Source organism: Cryptomeria japonica, chromosome 11 (assembly GCF_030272615.1).
Source record: "Cryptomeria japonica chromosome 11, Sugi_1.0, whole genome shotgun sequence".
Classification (NCBI taxonomy): domain Eukaryota; kingdom Viridiplantae; phylum Streptophyta; class Pinopsida; order Cupressales; family Cupressaceae; genus Cryptomeria; species Cryptomeria japonica.
Genome location: NC_081415.1, coordinates 91,972,609 through 91,993,747, shown reverse-complemented (window position 1 = coordinate 91,993,747; position 21,139 = coordinate 91,972,609).

The window sequence follows — 21,139 nt, the reverse complement described above, 5'->3', positions numbered from 1 at the left end:
ACATGTGCAGGAAAATTATCCATGTGACCATGGAAATTATTCAGAGAACTGAGCCTAGACCTATGTACATTCGTAAAACTAGGGGTTATCTATTTGTAGAGACAACACCCCATATGTATTATATTTTATTCGTAAATGTAATTGTTTGCATGTGTGTAAATTGTATTTATTAAATGGTTTAAATCATCCAAGGGACAATTGCCATGTGTGTAATTGTGATGTGGAATTATTTTTTTATTGTCACTTGACACATATGTTGTATGTTGTGTTGGCAATTGTCATGTAACCTTTTTGGAGAGATTTAGTTTTGTTTAATTGTTATATTCCAGATTATCCTTGAAGGTTCCAATAAATCTAGGATATTGAGCCATTAGGAGGGTCAACTTAGAGTTGACCCGTAGGTTAACTTTAGGTCTACTTTCAAAGGGTTAAACCAACTCCTAGAGTCAATTTTGGAGTATTTTTATTGGGCCTCATGGGGTACCTATGGGTGAAGGCCAAATTTGGCCATGTGTCCACCCCCTATGACTTGTTGAACCTCCCCAAAAAGTGGGTTTCCCAAGATGGGCGAATTTCATCTATAGGAGTGCCATCCTTGGTTAGGTAACCTCCTTGGTTTGTGTCATTCCTCTTCCCCATTTCATCCCTCTTCTTGAGGTGCCTTGGTTAGGGAGTATGTAAGACCTAGGGAATACCAACCAATGGGAGCCTCTCACTCTATCCAAGAGGTTGGGAGGAGTGAGAGAAGCCTTCTTAGGCTAGAGTTTGAAACATAGTGAGTCAATCACCCACTCTCCATCTATGGAGATTTTGGACAATTTTTGGAAAAAAAAAACTAGTTTGAGATTAGGAAATTTGGCTAAGTGTTGCAGAAAAGTTTTGTGGATTGGGCTGCTCTTCTCCAAGCTTTCCCTAGAATACCCTTGGCAGATTCAAGGTAGGTGCATTATCTTGATTATATGTTAAAATTTGTTTGTAGCATGCTTGAATGGAAATATTGTAATTTTTCTTCGTATTGTATTTGTGAAATTTTTTATGTGGTTTCTTTCCTATTTTCTATTTATGCATTTTATTGTGTCTTGGGAGTATCCAAGGCCATCTTACCCTTGTGAGGGTAAAATGGTCTTGGGGGTGGAAGGCATTTGATAGCCTTAGAATGAGAGGCTCTCATTATGAGAGTGATCTCAAGGGTTTGTCCATGTAACCCTTCATACATATTTGTGTTATTTCATTTGGGGGTCATAAGGGGAGAAAATATGGCAAGTATGCCTTTGGGGGTCATAAGGATATGAGGGTTAAGATGAGTTTTGTTGTGTTTTCTTCAAAGCCATGAGTTAGTTGTGAGTTACTGTCTAGCAGATCTCCTCTAGGGTACTTGGTCCACTTCCACCCTAGTAAAACATCACAATATGTGATGATGTTTCAACTTGGTAATGGGAATGTGTTTGTTTTGTTTTTCTCCTTTGTGTGGTTGTGTTTGCTTGATTGTAACCCCATCTAGGACTTGGTTCTCCAAGCTCGGGGGTGGCTTCTAGTAAGCCTAGGCTTGGAGATGAGCACACCATGGTCATTACCTTAAATTTTAAATGTAGGTTGCTTGGAAAAGAAAGCTAGGAGATGAAGAGTTTACTTTAGTTGCAGATTTTACTTAGTTGCAGAAAGAGAGAAATAAAAATGTAATTATTGTAATTATTTTGAAGGATAGAAATGTGTTACTTAGTTAATTCCTCATCTATTAGGGATGAGAGACTAATTGGGTATTTTTCCCCATTTGTAAAAGTTGACAACTTGAGCTCACACATTGTTATCAGAAAAGCATTTTATTTAAATTCTGTAACATATTATGTTGTTTTTAATTTTATTTAAATCTTCCTTAAACTGAAAACCTGTTATTATTTATTTCTGCAAATTATATTAAGAAAAAAAGAAGGGAGAAGAATAAAATGATGTGTTAATGTTATAAGTGCTTTCTATGCTATTTACATGCTGCTGCAAACATATTTACTACTGTCATTTTCACTACTTAAAACAAAATAAAGCAGAAAGCTAAAGTAGAACAATGTAGATTACCCTTTCCTAAAGATATCTAAATGAAGTTAAAAATACCCCTATAGTCATATTTATTTCTGTCATATTTTTTTCTTTCATATTTATTTTTGTCATTTTTATTTCTACCATTTTTTTATTTATGTTTATATGTTGCAGAAAAATAATCTATAAACAAAAGGAATAATAATAAAACCTAAATATAGTCTCTAGCTTGCTGCTAGTATTACTGTTAAAAAAAAATGTATTGCTATTAAAAGAGAGAAAAAAAAAGAAGAAATTCATGTAGATCTAGTGTTAGACAATGAAGGTATAAGTTAAACTGATTATGAATAATTAAATCCTTTCAGAAAAGAAAATATACAACTAAATCTATCTAAGGTTATTTAATAGTTGCATGCTAATGTATAAATTTATTCAAAAAAAAAAGAGATCCTAACCCTAAGAGAATGATATGTACATATTTATATATATCTTTAAAAATGCACATAAATATAATCAAGGATACATGTTTAAATCTGTTAATATATATATACATACATATATATATATATATATATATATATACATATATATATACATATATGTATATGCATATACATACATGTATATGCATATGCATATACATGTATGTATATGTATATGCATATACATACATGTATATGCATATACATATACATGTATGTATATATATATATACATATACATATATATATATATATACATATATATACATATCTATACATATACATATATATATATATACATATATATATATACATATATATCTACATATATATATATATACATATATATATACATATATTTATTATATTTAAAAAAAAATAACAAAAAAAAGAATTATTTAAAAATTTGGGGAGGGTCGAAACCCTTACCCCTCCCCATGGAAAGCACCGCAGGCCGTGCTCGCCACTGCGGGCATCTACAGTGGGTGGTGTTTGCACGACCACTATTGGTACCCGTAGTGGGTGGAGCCGTGTCGACCACTGTGGGCAACCACAATGGGCGGCGTCGGTGCCACCACTGTGGGTGTCAATAGTGGGCGGCGTCAAGGCCACCACTATGGGTAACCATAGTGAGTGGCATGACGCCGCCACTGTGGGCATCCATAGTGGTTTCCCCATGAATGCCTCCACCACTTCAAACCCCCCCTCCTCTACGGCTTCCTTTCGGGTGGCATCATCACCGAGTCTCCATCTAGTCGTCGTCTCCATGGCCACCACCTCACGGCTGCCCGAACCCTGCAACACACACACTCAAATTAAAATAAATTATAATAAACCCTAACCCATTTCGGGTTAGGGCAAAAAAAAATTGAATAAAGAAAAGAAAGAGGAGTATATTTGATATAAAAAAATGCAACCCTAACCCATTTTCGGGTTAGGGTTCGCATTTAAATAACCAAGAATAATAAAAATGCAACCCTAGCCCATATTCGGGTTAGGGTTTGCAAGTATAAATAATAGGAGAGAAATTGAATTAAGTTTTTAATTTACAACTTGAAATTTAGGGATTATTTATAAGTTGCATTATAAAATTTAATGGGCATAGTTGGTTCTTTTAATTAAAGGGATATACATGTATAAATAGGTATAAATATAAAATTGTTCACCCAAATTGTTTATATGTATATAATTTTTTTATATATGCTATATTTTTGCACATAGGCATATATAAAATTAATTATACATATTTGAGGTCAAGTTGAAAACCTATTTAAATTTATTTTATTAAATTTTATATAGTTATCTTATCGCATTATTGACATAATTTTATCAAGGAATTTTAATAAGGACATTTCTTAGATAATTTTGTAATTAATTAAATATGGACGTCAAGTGGGAATTAATTTGGGGAAAATTTGAAAATGAGAATTATTAATTAATTTAAATGAATTTTTAACCTATGAGGCCAATGTTGGCCAGATTATTTATATCGTCAAAATTGAAGGTTTAGGGGGGATTAAAATTGACTATAGTATAAAATTAGATTTTGACAAATGACATTATTGAATTTGAACCCTTACCGGTTAGGTTTAAATAATGAAATTTGTGTGTGCTCGATTAATTAAATTTTAATTAAGATATCATCATCATCATTCAATTATCTCGGCATAATTTAAATGCAATTTAGATATTTATTTTCCCTTGACTCTAACTAGCAACAATTTAATTAAATTAATCAAGTTAACTAATTAAACTGCGAGGACTCTCTTAGGAAATAATTAGTCCTCATTATTAATGTCGCCCTTTTTAAGAGAGTTAGTTAATCCAATGTTAGTAAACAATTCCATTTACATCTTAGTTAAGACAAAACTCAATTGATTTCTTTATAGTGTAGACGATTTTGAGAGTTTGTGTAGTTCAAAAAAAAATTAAATTTGTTGTTCTATTTTTGCCCAAAACTTTGGGCACGACAGATTTGAGATTGGAGAAAGTTTTGATACTGTAAATAAGCATGATCATAGTAAACCGGTAAGATAACCTAATACTTATAAGTTTAATGGGAGATGTTTTAATTGCAACAAATTTGGTCATAGAGAAAATCAATGCAGACTTAGAAATAATCATAATACAAATGCACCCACTGGTCAATGTTCCAAATGCAACAAAGTTGGTCATAATTTGGGAAACTGTAGAACGCATGTGAAATTCTATGTTTGTGGTAGATTTGGGCATTTATCTAATCAATGCATAACACAAATCGTCTTAAGATATTGAAAGGCTATTCAAAGGAATAATGTAACTTGTTATGCATGTAACAAGACTGGACATATTGCAAAATTTTATAGAAGCAAGACTTCACTAGAAAACAATAAAGGATCTAGTTTGAAAGGAAAAGAAAAGGTAGATGAAGTAAAACAATAATTTTGAAAACAATGGATTAAGAAGATAGATCAAAGAGTTGATGAAACTATCTCTACACCGGTAGAACAGAGTAATCCTCCACCGGTAGGAGATTCTTCATGTAACTGAGGAATAATCCTTAGGGGGTATTGTAGCAAGTTGAAAATCATGCGGACTACCCTCAGTTGATGGTGAGAAGATACATTTCTTCTTTACCGGTAGATGTGTTTAGTTTTCACTTAACCAATGAGCATTTAATGCAGTTGATGGAAGATATTTCATTATATAACACCATATTTACCTCATTTTTTACTCACCAAACATTCAAATAATCAGAGAGCATGAAACTGAGCAAGGGCATTCAAAGGCAAAGGTGCAAAGTGATTTTTTAGGCATTTAGAGTATTTTCAGCTAAAGAGGTATTTATCAAATGGCTTCTTCTTTTATTTCTGAGTTTATTGCCAACCCTACCATTGTTGAAAACATCCAGTGCCCTAGACTCATGCTTAAAATTATCCCTGAGGTTGCAAAGTAGGATGATTCTATCAGAGTTTTTTCAAAAATTCTAAAGGGTGTCGCATTTGCTGAAGACCCTATAATCTACATAAATTGCAACATAGATGACCTAGGGACTAAGGATTTGAAAAAAAAATTTAATGAGGTTATTACTGATGAAGAAGGTGTGATTAAACCTAATCATAAGATAGTGGAAGACTTAGGTTTTGTTGAAATACTGAACATCCCTGTATTTCTGAAGGAAGTCATAAGACTTGTGTTAAGCAGTGTCCATGGAGAATCCATGTGGTTGGAGTTAGTTTGCAAGATAACTAAGGAAGCAATTAAGGTAGTAACTGGTTTACCTTCAACCGGTAGAAGACCTGATAAAACCATGAGAAAATATCTAACAATGGAGTCATGGAGTTAACTAGAGCCACATTTGATTGTAGATCACTTAGAATTGGTGATGTTAAGGATATAAATATGAGATTTGTGAGTATGGTACTAGGATACAAAGCTACACATGCTATCCTAGTAGGCAAGAAGATTCAGGAAGCTTTCACTAGTATGGGCACTGACTATGAAAAGAACATTAAAGAGTACTTTAAAACATTCAAGGCTAAGATGAGAGCAAGAGAAAGACTACCGCGGAGAATAGTGGATAAGTATGACAAAGAAATTTGTTTTTTCATTAAGCTAGATGAGACATGGATGGAAGTAGTAATCCCTAGAACTATTTTGGTTACTTAGATGGGGTATGAGGTAGACCTAACTGTTTTGGAAATATATGCAAAAGCCCTACTTGATGCACCAAGGGAGTCATCTGAGAAATTCTTTGGTAGTGTAGAAACTATTGAGAGTGATGTCAATTTGCTGAAGAAAAGAAAGAAAAGAGAAAAATATATTAGGGATGCATCTAAGAAGGTTAGTGAAATCAAGGAAAATTTCATTAATATGAGTGGTATATCAGCTAGTGAGCTTGAAGGACTGTAACCGAAAGCACATGTTTCACCGGTTAGGACATCTTCTAATGTTGATAGTGGAAAGGCAACTGAGTTTAAAAGAGTTGAAAGGAGGAAGAGAAAACCCTCATCGGTACCCTCTCCTTTACCCAAAACGACTAGGACATTAAGGAAGAAACAATAGGTAGTAAGGGAACCGCCAAAGAAACTTACTCCAAAGAAGAAATAGACACTAGTTACCCTCTCATTGGATGATTTATTGAATGAGATAACATAGGAAGGAAATTTGTCTAATGTGAACAAACTGTATAATTGTTTTAAAGATTCTGATAGAGAAACCATTGAAGAAAGCATTATTTTACATTTGGATATCTACAAGAAAGTTTTGATTGAAGTTGTGGATGATTTACCAAATCATCTTTATAGGAGACCTGAGGCTAAAAGGATAGCTATGATGGAATTGGACAAGAAATTGAAAGTTGAGGCACTTCTGGCTATACATCCGGTAAATTATAAAGAAGAAATAGATAATCTTATATATGAAGCAAACTAGTCCGTATTTGTCAGTGGGCATCGACAAGTGAGCCTGATGGCTAGAAGGGTTAAGGAAATTGCAGATGAGACTGCAAATCAATGGGACATTTTTTTTTGTAAAGAAGGAAAAGCAAGAGGAAAGAAATAGGTAGAAAGTGGAGAAGACATTCAAGGTATATCAGAAGGATAAGGGAAAAGGTAAAATTAGTGGTGTACCTGCTATAAAGATAACAAACAACATCCCTCCACCTACTCAAGGCATCCCTCCATTAACTTCAACATCACCGGTACATGAAGCCAATCCATTGGATATAGCTACTAAAGGTATGACTCATGTTGATACTAACCCGAAGTCAGAGATACTTTTTACAATGAATGTGGATGCATAGGATGCAAAAATTGTTGTGGATAAAGAGACTATAGAGGTACAAGTAGATAATGTTAAGGTAGATAATATGGACAACAAGGAAAAAGAGACACCGATACACACTGTTGACTCTCAGGATACTGGGAAATTGACACATGCTAAGCTACCAGAGACTAAGAAACAATCGGAGGTAGAGGTTCATGTTGAGTCTGAGCAACCGGGAGTAGTACAGAGTGAGAAACCTTCGAAAGAAGAAGTACAGATACAGATAGATCCACCAGAAGGAAATGTAAGTAAAATAGAAGTATCTATTGAAAATTAAGACAATATAGTAAAGGCAATTGATCAAACATCTGTTGAGAAATCAAGCACATCTATAGGTGAATTTAGACCTACAAACATAATAGAGGTTCTATTGGATTCTATTAAGAGGATAACTGACTGTAATGTATTAGCATTTAAGGCAATTGATAACACTCTACCTATCTTGAAGATGATTGCACCTAATTGTCAGATAGACCACATTAATGATTCTATAGGTAAATTGGGCACATTGTCCAAATTCATTGTTGATAATGTTACAACTATAGAAAAGTTGAATGAGGATACCATTAAGGAAAGAGTTGATAAAGAGAAAAATACATTCTTTGAGAACACTATAAAGAATTGTACCAATCACTTGGATACAGTATTACCAGTACTCAATTCTACTATTCTGGAATACAAAGAGTTATATAGGGAAGCATGTAAACCTCATCTTTTGATAGAGGACATTGATAAGGAAATTGAAAGGAGACAAAAATAAATTGATGATATTGTGGACAACATGATAGGGTCATCCAGACTTATGTCAGTTTTTGAGTAGGAAATGACAATTTTTGAGGAGAAGTTAGAGAAACTTGAGAAAGAGAAAGCAAGGATAAGGTCAAAACCCCAGGAACTCAAAAGTAAACTTGGTCCAAGATTGGACAATCTAATTACTCAAAGGGATAAATTATCTAAGGCAACAATACAATGAAAACAATCACTGGAGCATCAAATGTAATATCTCATTGGTATGATCTAGCAGACTGAGGCAACTCTAACTGATAGCAACAAGTTTATGCAGAGTCTAAATCTAGTTTTGGCAGACATTTTTCAGATTGTAACCAATTGGTTATAGACTCTGAGGTAGAATTTTTGTACTCTTTTGATTATTTATGACATCCTTTTTCATTGATGTCAAAGGGGGAGTAGTGGAGAGAAAAATGCATGTACAGAGGAGATCACTTGCTCAGGGGGAGCACATCTTTTTGGATTTCAGTTTTGGATAACAGTTTTAATTTTTCTCATGAGTGTTGCCATCAATGCCAAAGGGGGAGATTGTTGGCATTCTACACTCTTATGAGAATAAATGATGTTGTCATTAATGGAAACCAACTGGCAACCAACTGGAAACTAACTGGCATACACCGATAATAAGGTATATACATACACTAGTAGACACCGGCACCGGTAGGCACTTACACCAGCATCCAGATTACATCAGCAATAAATATATTGGCACTCAAGCCGACATGGGAATGAACTTTTGTTATTGTAATATAATTATCTTTTGTAAAGCTGACTTGGTATATTGTAAAAGACTCATTTATGTATGAGATCTTATAGATCATTTTCTAAAAAGGTAATGAATGGTATGATGCGAAAGTGATAAAAGAATTTTTGTATAAGGTGATATAGTGGATAACAAAGGTTTTGGTTATTGACTGAGCTTAAACTGATATTGAACCTAGCATAGTAGATGATGTTTTGAGTAGTACATTGTATTGGATTTAACCATCCATTTTGTAAGTCAGTGTGACTTCCATTTTGTAATTGAGCTATGAGCTCTAGGTTGTTGGCCTCCCTACATGTGCAGGCCCCTATTGTAAGTAATATTTATACATTGGCTAGAGAGTAAATATTGTGGCTCATAAATCCCACCGAGGTTTTTCCCACACTGGGTTTCCTCACCAAAATATTTTGTGTTATGGTGTGTTTCTATGTTGTCTCTGCTATTTCTCTTTACTACATTAATTTTGGTTTACCGGTACACTATTTTGGGTTGCAAAGTTATAAACAAGTTTAATTATTCTGCTAATCAGTTAGACACTGATTCACCCCCCCTTTGAGTGTCTTTGGGACTATCATTGAATCTAACACAATAGTCTAGCCCAAAAATGCCTTCCATGAATCAATCTAAGTATAATGTGCCCACATTTGTTGTAGAGAGCCCATCATCCAATGATATTGTTCATGTTATCTCTCCTAAACATGTTTAAGTCCTTAAATTAGAGATTTATAATGGAAAAGGTGATCCCTTGACTCATGTTAAAACATTTCAAACTTTGTGTAACAAATTTGCTCATGACCAAATACTTTTGGCTAAATTATTTACTAGAACACTAAGGGATAAAGATTTTCAATGGTATTGGTCTTTGCCTTCTTATTTTATTACTTCTTTTCAACAATTGGCTAATTATTTTATTCAACCATTTCATGCAATAATATCGGTCCTAAGATTACTTTGACTTTGATGCATTGTAAGAAAGGCATTAGAGAAAAAGTGACTAATTTTATTGGTAGATATAAACATCTCTATTCTCAAATTTCTTTTCTTGTTCCTGATCAAGATATTCAAAAAAAAAAATTCTAATTTGCAAAAGGACATTATAGATAAACTTCTTTTTTCTAAGATTGCATCCTTTACACAATTGTGCACAGTACATCACAATTATCACCTTATCGTGAATCAATTGGAATGCTCAACAACCTTTTGCAAAGTTTGAATTGAATAAGAGATTCATCAAGTTCAATGACAACAAAAACAATCAAGTACTAGACACAACAACAAGTGTTCCTCCTTGTCTAGATACTTTAGAAAAGAATTCACTCCTCTTAATTAATATTTCCATATTATTATGTTGAAATTGTTACCAAGGAATGTGTCAAAACTTTTCCCTATTAACCTATTTGATACAACTAAGCCTTCGTCACCTTCCTTTGATTCCAAAGTTTTTTTCCAATATCACCCTCAACCTAGTCATGACACTAAAAAAGTGGTATTCCTTAAGGAGTAAAATTCAAGACTTCACTCATAAGAATACCATATTTGTGGTTGGTGTAAATGATAAAAGAAACAAATCCATAGCTCTTTCTAATGAAAATATTCAAATTTTCACTAATCCTTGAACTTCTCATCCCACTAATGTGATTGAGACTGATCCTCTTGCCTTCTACCCTATGGATCTTGGCCTTGAGTTTAATAATGTGGTGAATCTTATTGATAAAACTAAATCTCCTAAGGACTTATACATTACATTTGATCCTAGTGAGGCTATTAAAGCACCTAATGGCCCATTATATTTCTCTATGAAGATCAAAGACATACCCTCTCAAAGGGTGCCCATTGATCTCATGTGCATGGATAATGTTATAACTAAAGAATTTCTTTATACTTTGCAATTGTATGAAGTGGCATATGATAAAACTAATGTGATAGCTAGAGTTTTTGATGGTTTCTCTTGTCCTATTGTTTGTTCTATTTCTCTTCCTATTGAAGTTTACACTAAGTGCTTAGGTGTTGTTTTTTCTATCATTCCTACATCTGATCAATTTCATGTGAAGTTGGGACATCCTTGGCTCTCTTCCATGACAATGATTGCTTCTACTATTAGTAAGTATTTTAAATTTCCTCATGATGATAAAATTTGAACTATTATTCATAGCATATATCAACCTACGATGAGGCATGGATATGTTTGTCTTGATTATTTTTGTTCTAAACAATTCCAACCTCTTCATTGACTTAGAAGTGATGATGTCTTTAAATCATATCAAAAATAGAAAAATGAGATTAGTTTATGCTTTAGTAAACCTAGAAATCCAACATTTAGTCTTGCTTCTATTGATCATATGCCTCTTCTTATGGATAATTCTATTCTTCCTCCTAAGGATAGAGATGTTCTTTCTCCTAAGGAAGAATCTACTCCTCCTTGTGTGTGTGAAAAGTGGACCTGTATGTGTATCTGAAATACACAACACTTAAATTAAGTTATTAGATGCATGGTTAGTAAATCAATAATCAATGAATAATAAACCATTACAAAGTGACCCATTGCCTTCTAGTAGATGCAAGTTTATATTGCTCTCAGATTGTTAAGCTATCTAGTGACTAGACAACAAATAAACAAAGGATTTTTATCTATATGAGCATGAATATGAGCTAAATGGATAGAAGATTTAAGCTAGATATGCAAGATTAATCTAACATGATTTAAGAAATATATGAATATTTAAGCTAAATAATTTAAGCAATATGAAATAACTAATATGCAATATCTCAATGCAAATTCTCAATGAACCTAGAGAAAAAATAACATAATAACAATATATTCTCCAGGATTTTTGAATGAGAGATGAGAGCCTGAATTTATAGAAAATTCAAAAAGAAACCAATAGCTGAGATCAAATGATGATGAGTGGTCAAGATTTTCCAAGAGGAGGAACAATCCAGGTGAATTGATGTGATTGGATGCTTTTCTCAGTTTTAAAGGAAATTGAACTAAAATTAAGATAAAATGAGGAAAAACTGATTTATTCTCTATTTCATTCAATTTTAAATATTTAATTGTTTTAATTGCTTTCTCTGAGATTAATTATTGCTTTCTCTGAGATTAATTATTGCTTTCTCTGAGATTAGTTATCAATTGTCAATTTGTTTTTCAAGTTTATCTCTAATTGATTTCTTTTCTCAATTTTTAATTCTTTTTGTCAATTAATTTCTTTTTGAAGATTTGATGGCAAATTGATTTATTTTATTAAATATGCTAGGATATTCAATAAAATAAATAGGATAATTGTTTAAAAATGATTTACTTGGAATAGTTTAGTTAATTAAATAAATATTTAATTAATATTGGTTGATTAATTTGCCATGTGACATTTGATGATTTTAGAAATTAATAGTGTGCTCAAGCTTTATTTAATTGCCTTTGATTAGGACCTTGGTGATGTTGTTGAGATTAGGGGCTCATGGTTTAGATGACCATTTTTAGGGTATTACATTTGCCCCTCTTTGAATTATTGTGTACGCTTTGGTTCAAAGAATAGTTGATGTCTAGGAGATACCAGTTTTGAACTTGATTGATCATGAACTAGATGAAGAGTGAGGTATTCAACTTGTTTTGAAGCGATGAAACTAAACATAGTTGATTAAAGTGAAACTGATCCTGAACTTGATTGAACTAGGATCAATGAAGGGCAAAGATACCGAACTTGAACTTGATTAATCAAGAAGTGCATCTTACTGATCTAGAACTTGATTGAACTAGACTCACTGAGTGAAGAGAAAACTTATCTTCAACTTGATTGATCAAGATATGATGAGCAAAGATAAACTGTCCATATTGATTTGATGTGATGAAATTGAATGCCTACTTAGATTGAGTATGATTGAAGATACTCTTTAAACCCTTGATTGAGTTTAAATGAATAATCAGCTTCATGAAAAAAGATGAAACTGATTAACGTTAAGAGACTGATTCAGACAAAGACAATGTCAGCTTGATATGAAGCGATAAAACTGATATGCCCCTAGCAATTGATTTGATGAAGCTTAGCTACTCAACTTGTAATGAAGATTTTTGAAATAAATTCCCGACTTTGAGGTCATGAGGTCATAAGGTCACGAGTATGCCCCCTCGGGAGTGAAAACAAAAGATAGCAAGGGTACATGATGATTGTAGGCAATTGCTTAGCGATGATATTGATTTAAGCATGAAAGTGAATTAGAGAAATATTTGATTAATGAGAAATTGAGCACAAAGTTGATTTGTAGAATAAAATTGAGATTCAACATTGATTCATTAGAAATTGAGCACAAATTGGAGAAAGAGTGAGCTTTTAATGGAAGTGCTAAGTGGTCCAAATTTTGGAAATTGACTAGCAGAATGATCTCAAATTTTGATTTCAATCCTAAAAATGGAATCAGGACAGACAAATTAGCTAAGAGTACAATTTTCATGTCCATCAGAGCAAGTTGAAAAATTAGGGTTTTGGCTATATAAGGGGTAAAAGTGTCATTTTCAATTCAGTTTAACCCTCCAAGTTTGAAAATAAAAAAATACCTTCTATGAAGAAAAATGGTCCTTCCGATCCAGGAGCACCAATTCAAGCGCCATAGATGTCATAACCGACCTTGAAACTATGAGCCAGCGGTAAGTGATTGATCTTATGCCTTCTATTCATTTCAATTTTGAATTTTTTTGTTGAATTTTTTCAATTTTTTGCCATTTTTAACTCTTGAAATCTCGTTTTGTCATGCGGGATAGGATCTTGTCTTGTACCACAAACTAATTAATTTTGTTTTGTTGTTTAAACCCACTAGTTTTATCATTTCATATCTACCCTTGTATCATATGAGCTTGTTCAAAAGAGACCATTTTTTTGTTTGAGGGCTTGTTTTCTGTCGTATCAGAGTCCTTTGTCGTATGAGATCAATTCCTAACTCGTATGAGTTTCTGCCTCAGTAATGTTTGTCATTTGGAAAACAATGAGCATTTTTGAAGGTGTCAACTTGAAATTTTGATTTTGTAGTTGGTGTAGTAAGATTTGCATGATGTTTTGCTTCCTTTATAGGCTAATTTGGAATGTTTCCTAATGATAATTTGTTTGATTTTTTCAAGTTTGATCATCCCATGTGTTATTCAGATGTGTATATCAGCCGACTATGACATTAGTCCATCAGTTGTCACATATAGACCGAGCCCATATTGATGCATGTGGATTGACTCATCTTCTTGGGTTGCCTGATATCCGTGTGAATCATGGTATGCTCACTGCATTAGTTGAGAGGTTTCATTCAGAGCATAATACATTTCATTTGCTAGTTGGGGAGATGACCATTACTCCCGAGGATGTTTACAGGATTCTTTGTATCCCTTTTGTTGGGGATAAGGTAGATTATGATTCAGCATAGCATCCTAGCCTTCTAGCCCTAAGGCATGTATTTCATGATGCGGACATTCTGATATGGTCCATTAGTTGGGATGAGATGATGACCAAATATAGTGAGGACTTTCCACTGGCTTGCATCTTGGCAGGTTTCATCAGCTATGTTCTTATGCCAGATAGGGGACAACAAGGGTTCTTATGTAGATGGGGCAGGATGTTGGAGAGATTGGTTGAGCACCCCTAGAGATTAGGATGCCATTCATGTATACTTGAACACATGTATCGTGAGATGTATGAGATTGTCTACCGAAGGGGAAGAGTATGTATATCAGCGTATTGATTTTACAGGTATGGGCTTGGGAGCATCTCCCACTATGTAGGTTGATTGTCGATGAGGCCAGAGATCCAAAGTAGCCTATAGTTTATAGATGTGTTGGATATGTGATGTAGCCCCATTTGAGCAAGATAGATTATTGGAGGCGATAGCTGGATGATCTTATAGCTGTCATATGGAGACCTTACAGGGGTTTGGAGCCTTGGGATGATTGGAGAGCTTTATGAAGAGACCTATTCATGACCTGACCTCTTATTGGTAGATCAGTGCCAGTAGTTGAGCATTTTGTTGTGAGTCGAGTGATGAGGTAGTATGGAAGACCTTAGGGGATCTCATAGTAGTTTACTGCATACACATGTTATGCAAATGAGGAGAGGTGGGGATGGGGACTAAGGCTATCATACACCTTGGGCATGTAGAAGCTAACTGGGTTACAACAGCTTAGATGGGATTACTTGGATGATGTTGCAAATGTGGGGCTATTGACCCAGTATAGGGATTGGTTCTAGCAGCATCCATTCCCAAGATTTATCGATCCGAATGAGTAGGCACCTAGCATAGAGGAGGTAGAGGATGATGCCCTTGCACAGGGACAAGGACATGGATAGACAGCTGAGGATCTGAGGCGAATAGGTGGTGATCCTGGCACTAGCAGTAGCAGGGTACCAACTGGTGGTAGGCAACAAAGAGGAGAGGGAAGATCTCTAGGGACTGTTGGAGTGAGGCTAAGCAGAATGAGGGCACCAGAGGGTGTGGAGAGGAGGAGAGAGAAACACTGAGACATGTTTGAAAGAGGAGAGAGGAGCAGGGGGCTAGAGGCAAAGATGGAGGAGGAGATGGAGGCAAAGAGCCTGCAAGGGATTAGGGGGCTGACATAGTGCGATCAAAGAGAGCACGCCTAGTGGGATTACAATCACAACTGATAGTGGCACAAACATAGCTATCAAAGTGAGACCGACAGCTAGTAGAGCTTAGATCAGAGAGGGATCATCAGTTAGCTAAGCTTAGAGCTAAGCGTGATCATCAGGTCACAACAATGAGGGCAAAGCAAGATGCTCTTTAGTAGGAGGTTCTCCATCAGATGAGTTGAGTAGCCTATTATGTTGTAGCAGTTCTAGTAGCATAGCAGGTTGTACCATATTCATAGTATATGGCTCGATCAGAGGGAGATTGGGCATGTAGGAAGGATCTGGATTAGCAGGCTCTACCTCCTCCACCACCTGGCGATGAGGGAGAGGTAGAGAGCTAGATATTTTGGTGTAGCTCTTTGATTTTTTTGTAGACACACCTTTTTTTTGTAGCCCTTATGATTTTTGCTCCAATAAGAGTTTGTATATGTTAGTTGACATTATTTTCTAGCCTGAGACTTGGTCATTATATATACAAGATCTTGATTTGACTTCATTGTACTTGTGTCAATCGATTTGTGAGATGCTTATCTATATGCTTTATGCTATATGTATGCAAATCTATTCAGTATGGATGTATGTAATGCAAATAAATAAGGATGTTTAATTTTGTTTCTTTTCATATGCAAATGAATGAAAATGCAAATCAATGATGAGAATGAGCAACAAGTAGTACAATTTTTTTCTTCTTTCAATGCAATAAGATGAATGCAAATGAATGATAGTGAATGTATGAATCTATATAAAATGCTTATGTATGTAGCTAAACATCTCAATACACAAGTACTCGATTAGAGAAATGGTGAAGAAAAGACCACTTAGCTAAGAAATGATGATGCTTCCAACTGTCATCTAGGAGATAAAGAAATCAGTGTTACCATACCAAAATCACTTGAATGAAATGCAAAATGAGATGCAAAATGAGATGCAACCAAAACCTAGTCACTAGATTTGAAAAGCTTAATTTTTATCATTGAGCATTTTACAAACATAGCAGAAAGATTAGAGTTTCTTTCTTTTCATGTGCAATATTAATTATCTTATCCGCAATGACCCTTTTTTCATTCATATCCTTGGATAGATTTTGTAGGGACCTAGATTGCATGATAAAGAAATTCCCTCAAAACAGACAAAGAAATGATGTGAACCTCCCTATAGAATACAAATCAGAGGAGTCAAGGTATGTGTGGAAATTTCACCTTGATGTGAAGGCTTTTATCACAGACACCCAGCTAATTAGATGTTTCCAGATCATCAGAATCATTCCTACAAGTAGAAAACAAAGAAAAGTATTATGCCCCTCAAACCTTGCTCCTCTTAGTCAAGATAGACTTCCTCGAGTTACTCAAAGGGATAATAATCAAAAACCAATATAAAAGACAACACACAAAGACAATTAGCTCAAAAATTTTAGTGATTGTTTTCAGTAATGTTGTTTGCTTGTGTACTCAATGATAAAACTCTTTAGTAGTCAAGAGATAGGTGACTGACTCCGAGTGGATGACCGGGTATCACTAACAGAATAATGACTTGGTTGATACTTCTTAGGACATGTAATGTGCTTTGTCGATTAACCTAAGACTAGGGCATTTATCATTTTCAAGCCACAAGGGTTCCCATGAACCAGGATGTCACAAAAGTGATTGAAATATGTACAAGTGAAAGTAAAAATGCATGAAAGTGGGAATGCCAATGTTGTGTTGATAGATGGAGTGCTTGTGTACAAGAGGCGCTTATTTTCTAGGTTTTCACTTGCTTGGCAGAGATTCTTTTTTTTTTTTACCAAGGTACCTGTTTACTAGGTTTTCACCAAGGCATTTTCTCTCTTTTTCCTTTTTTTTTTTAATTTAATTTTTATTTTTTTGGATTTAGGTGAAGAATTTCTTCAGTTGGATGGTGTTGATCGGTTCATGGAGCTATTCTCCTTCCAATATTGAAATTTGATAGGCACTAGAGCCAAAGGCTAGTGTAACGATGTAGGGACCTAGCCAGTTGGGTTCAAACTTCCTTTTGTTGTCTCAAAATTGTTGATTCTTAGGATTTTCTCTTAGAACAAGGTCACCAACCTAAAATTCTTGTTGTCAAACCTTTTTTTTATAACCTCTAGACATTCTCTTTTGATATGCTCTTAGATGATCAAACACCACTTGTCAATGTTCATCCAGTTATTTGAGTTCTTGCAATCTAGATATTCTATAGTCTTTATCAGTAACAAGACCTTGCAAAGAAACTCTTAGAGATGGTATTTCTACTTCAATAGGTAATACTGCTTTGGACCCATACACCAAAGAAAAAGTTGTAGCCTCAGTAGGTGTTCTGATACTTGTTCTATGAGCCCACAGGGCAGGATTGAGTTGCATATGCCAATCTTTTCCAGATTTATTGACTATTCTATGTAAGATAGTCAACAGATTCTTGTTAGATGCTTCGACTTGTCCATTACCTTGAGGGTAGTACACAAGTGATGAGTGTTGTTTTATTTTGAATTTTTCATAGAGTTCATTTAGATCTTTGTTCTTGAATTGTCCTCCATTGTCAGTTATAATGGATGAAGGTATACCATACTTGCAAATTATATAATGGAGGATGAACAAAGATACTTGTTTACTGGTTGCTTTGATGAGTGGAACCACTTGTACCCACTTAGTGAAGTACTCAGTGGCAATTATAATAAACTTCTATTTGTTAGATGATGCAGGATATATTTGGCCAATTAGATCAAATGCCCATTATTGAAAGGGCCAATGTGTACCAAATGGTATGAGATCCCTTGCTGGAGCATGTATAAGGTTCCCATGCAGCTGACACTTTTCACAGGTTTTAGATAATTTTATAGCTTCTTTCCCCATCTCTGGCTAGTAGTAGCCAACCTTTAGTAGTTTTCATGCTAAAGTTAGACCATTCAAATGGGATCCACAAACACCTTCATGAACCTCAGATAAGGCATGTTGGGACTCCTTAGTTTCTAGACATATAAGCAAAGTACTATCTAAACCTCGCCTAAATAGTTCATTAGAAATGATGACATACCGTGACTCATTTTAGATTAGGTTCCTTTTTTCATTTCAGAAAAGATTAGTAGAGACAACTTAGTCACACAGGTAAGAGTAAATGTGGCTATAACAAGATGAGTCATGTCCAATAATAGAACAAACCATATGGGACTTGGGAGAGTCATAGGCAGGATAATGTAACTCTTACACCAAGAATTCAAAGTGAAAATAAGGTTCCTGTAACTGTGGTATAGATGCCAAGGTGGCCATTGCATCTGTTGCTCTATTTATTGATCTAGGGGTCTACTGAAATGATACAAAGGTAAAGTATTTCTTAAGATCATCCACCATTCTCTTATAAGGCATCAGTTTCTCATCTCTTGTCTAATATAGATAATTGATTTGGTTGATGATGAGTTGAAAATCTCCATAGATGTGTAATTCAACAATCTTCCACTTAATGGCCAACTTGGTCTCATTTACCAAAGCTTCATATTCGGCAACGTTGTTTGTGCAAGGTGTTGTTCTCAAATTTTGATTTCCCTATCTCCTCTGTAAGAAAATTAGAGCCTTTGTTGCATATGGAGAGAATGATAAGAAGATCAAAATCCAAAATAACATATAACAAGGTTTATATGAAACCTTCTACACTTTAAGCTTATCCTAAGCTTAGGTGGGTATACCTCTTGTGAATACTTTAACAATTATAATATAAGATCCATACTAAACTAGTGTTAGAAATTTGTAAACCTTATCACCTAAACAATACTGAAACTTAAAAGAAAACCTATGTTCATTTTCAGTCTTGACACCAAGAAAGATAGAAAAACTCCACAAATAATATCAATGCCTTATCTAGGCTACAGAGTCAACCAAACTAAATAATAATTTTGAATCAGGACATTCACATACATCTCACCACTTCGTCTTTATCAACCTAATATATGCCTGACATATATATAAGTTTTTCCTTTACGCTAGACCCAGTTATCAAATTCAAGCAGAAACTATTGATTTACTCACATAAAGTTTTCACATATATTTAATTCTCCTCCTTGAGAGAAAAAACCTAAAACATGTCTGTAAGATTGCCTTGCAGTCCCTATTCAATCAAATAACCCTAGATTATTTAAAAGAAACCAGTAAATCAATGAATGCACACAAGAAGACAACAAAGATATAGGCTCAAAATGCTTTGATATGTATATTAATATCCATTTTCAAAAAATCATACATAACTCAAGGTGCTTTCTAAAAAAACCAGAAAACCATATATATAAATTTTGGTAGATTTTCTCTACAAGTTCTTGTGATGATCTTTCCTAAAGTCCTAGTATCCATTTATAATGATATGTATGCAAACAAGCTTCCGACTTTCCCAAGAATAGTTTGTTACAACCGTAATTCCTTCTTGAAAAAGGTTACAAGTCATGTTCATCCCTAACTTCCCGAAGGTTGTTACAATGCTGCAACATCAATTCATTACTCTTGATCCTCCCCTTCTTGCACCATATATTTGTCTTTCCATTCTTTAAATGTGTCATTATTAGGCCATGGAAAATTAATAATTTTATTTCTCAAATTTTTAACCCTTTTCCATGTGTTCCTCAACTGCTTAATCTCTGTTTCTAAGAAACCGTAATGAGATTTCATTTTCTCAATTTCTTCAATTGTCTGAATAAACAAAGAGGTGTCGTCAGAATTGATAACATCATTTATTCTTTGGGATAATTTATGGCCTAATTCACCAAGCCAGACCTCTTTATCCTTTAATTTATTTGCACAAACAAAACCTCCTGGGAAAAGTTCAAACTTTTGGTCTGTGTACTCCTTTCTATATAAATTTGCGTTCCTCTCCAAATTGGCTCTTGCTTCTACTAAACTAGGCATTCTTTTTACTACCTCATAAGTAGACTTAATAGTGGCATCAACATTTGCCTCTTCATGAGATGACCACATAAGTTCCAAGTTTGATTCCTTAGCCATCCATTTATTCAAAATTGCCTCTAAGCCATCCTTATCTTCCTTGATAGCATTCAACATGCTCAAAATTAATAGCATCAAGGATTAATGCATCAGCTATGTCCCACTTAGGGAGAATCAATACCCCAACTTTTGCTATCATTTCTCTTCCGTACTCAAGGGTAGTGGCCTCAAATTCAATAATCATTTCCTTTTTTACATCTTCTTCAATTGCAGATATCTCTTTATAAGGATGTTCAATCTTTCTCTTTTTACATCTTTCTTTAAAATGATCTATATTTTTTCTCCAAATGAATTGCATGAAAGATCTTGTTTTAACAAAATTATCATCAGCTAGGAATTCCTCACTAGCCTATTTGATAATAGGGTCCAATTCTTTGCCCACAAATTCCTCCATAGTCAAGTCCATTTTGGGACTTGCTGGTTCTTCCGGCATCCCTTCTTGCATTTCATCATATGTGTAAGTAATCCCCCCCAAACTTCCTAGCTGCAACAATTGTTCTGCCACTGCATGCTCATCTCCCACATGGATTGGGGATGGAGATGGAGAATATAGAGGCTCATTTTTTCATACCTCTTTTATTTCCCTTTTCCTTTTAGGAGAGTCTTGGATCTCCATAATATCTACTAATGGCCTTTTTCCCTTTGAGGAAGAAGATTCACCCTTTGCTG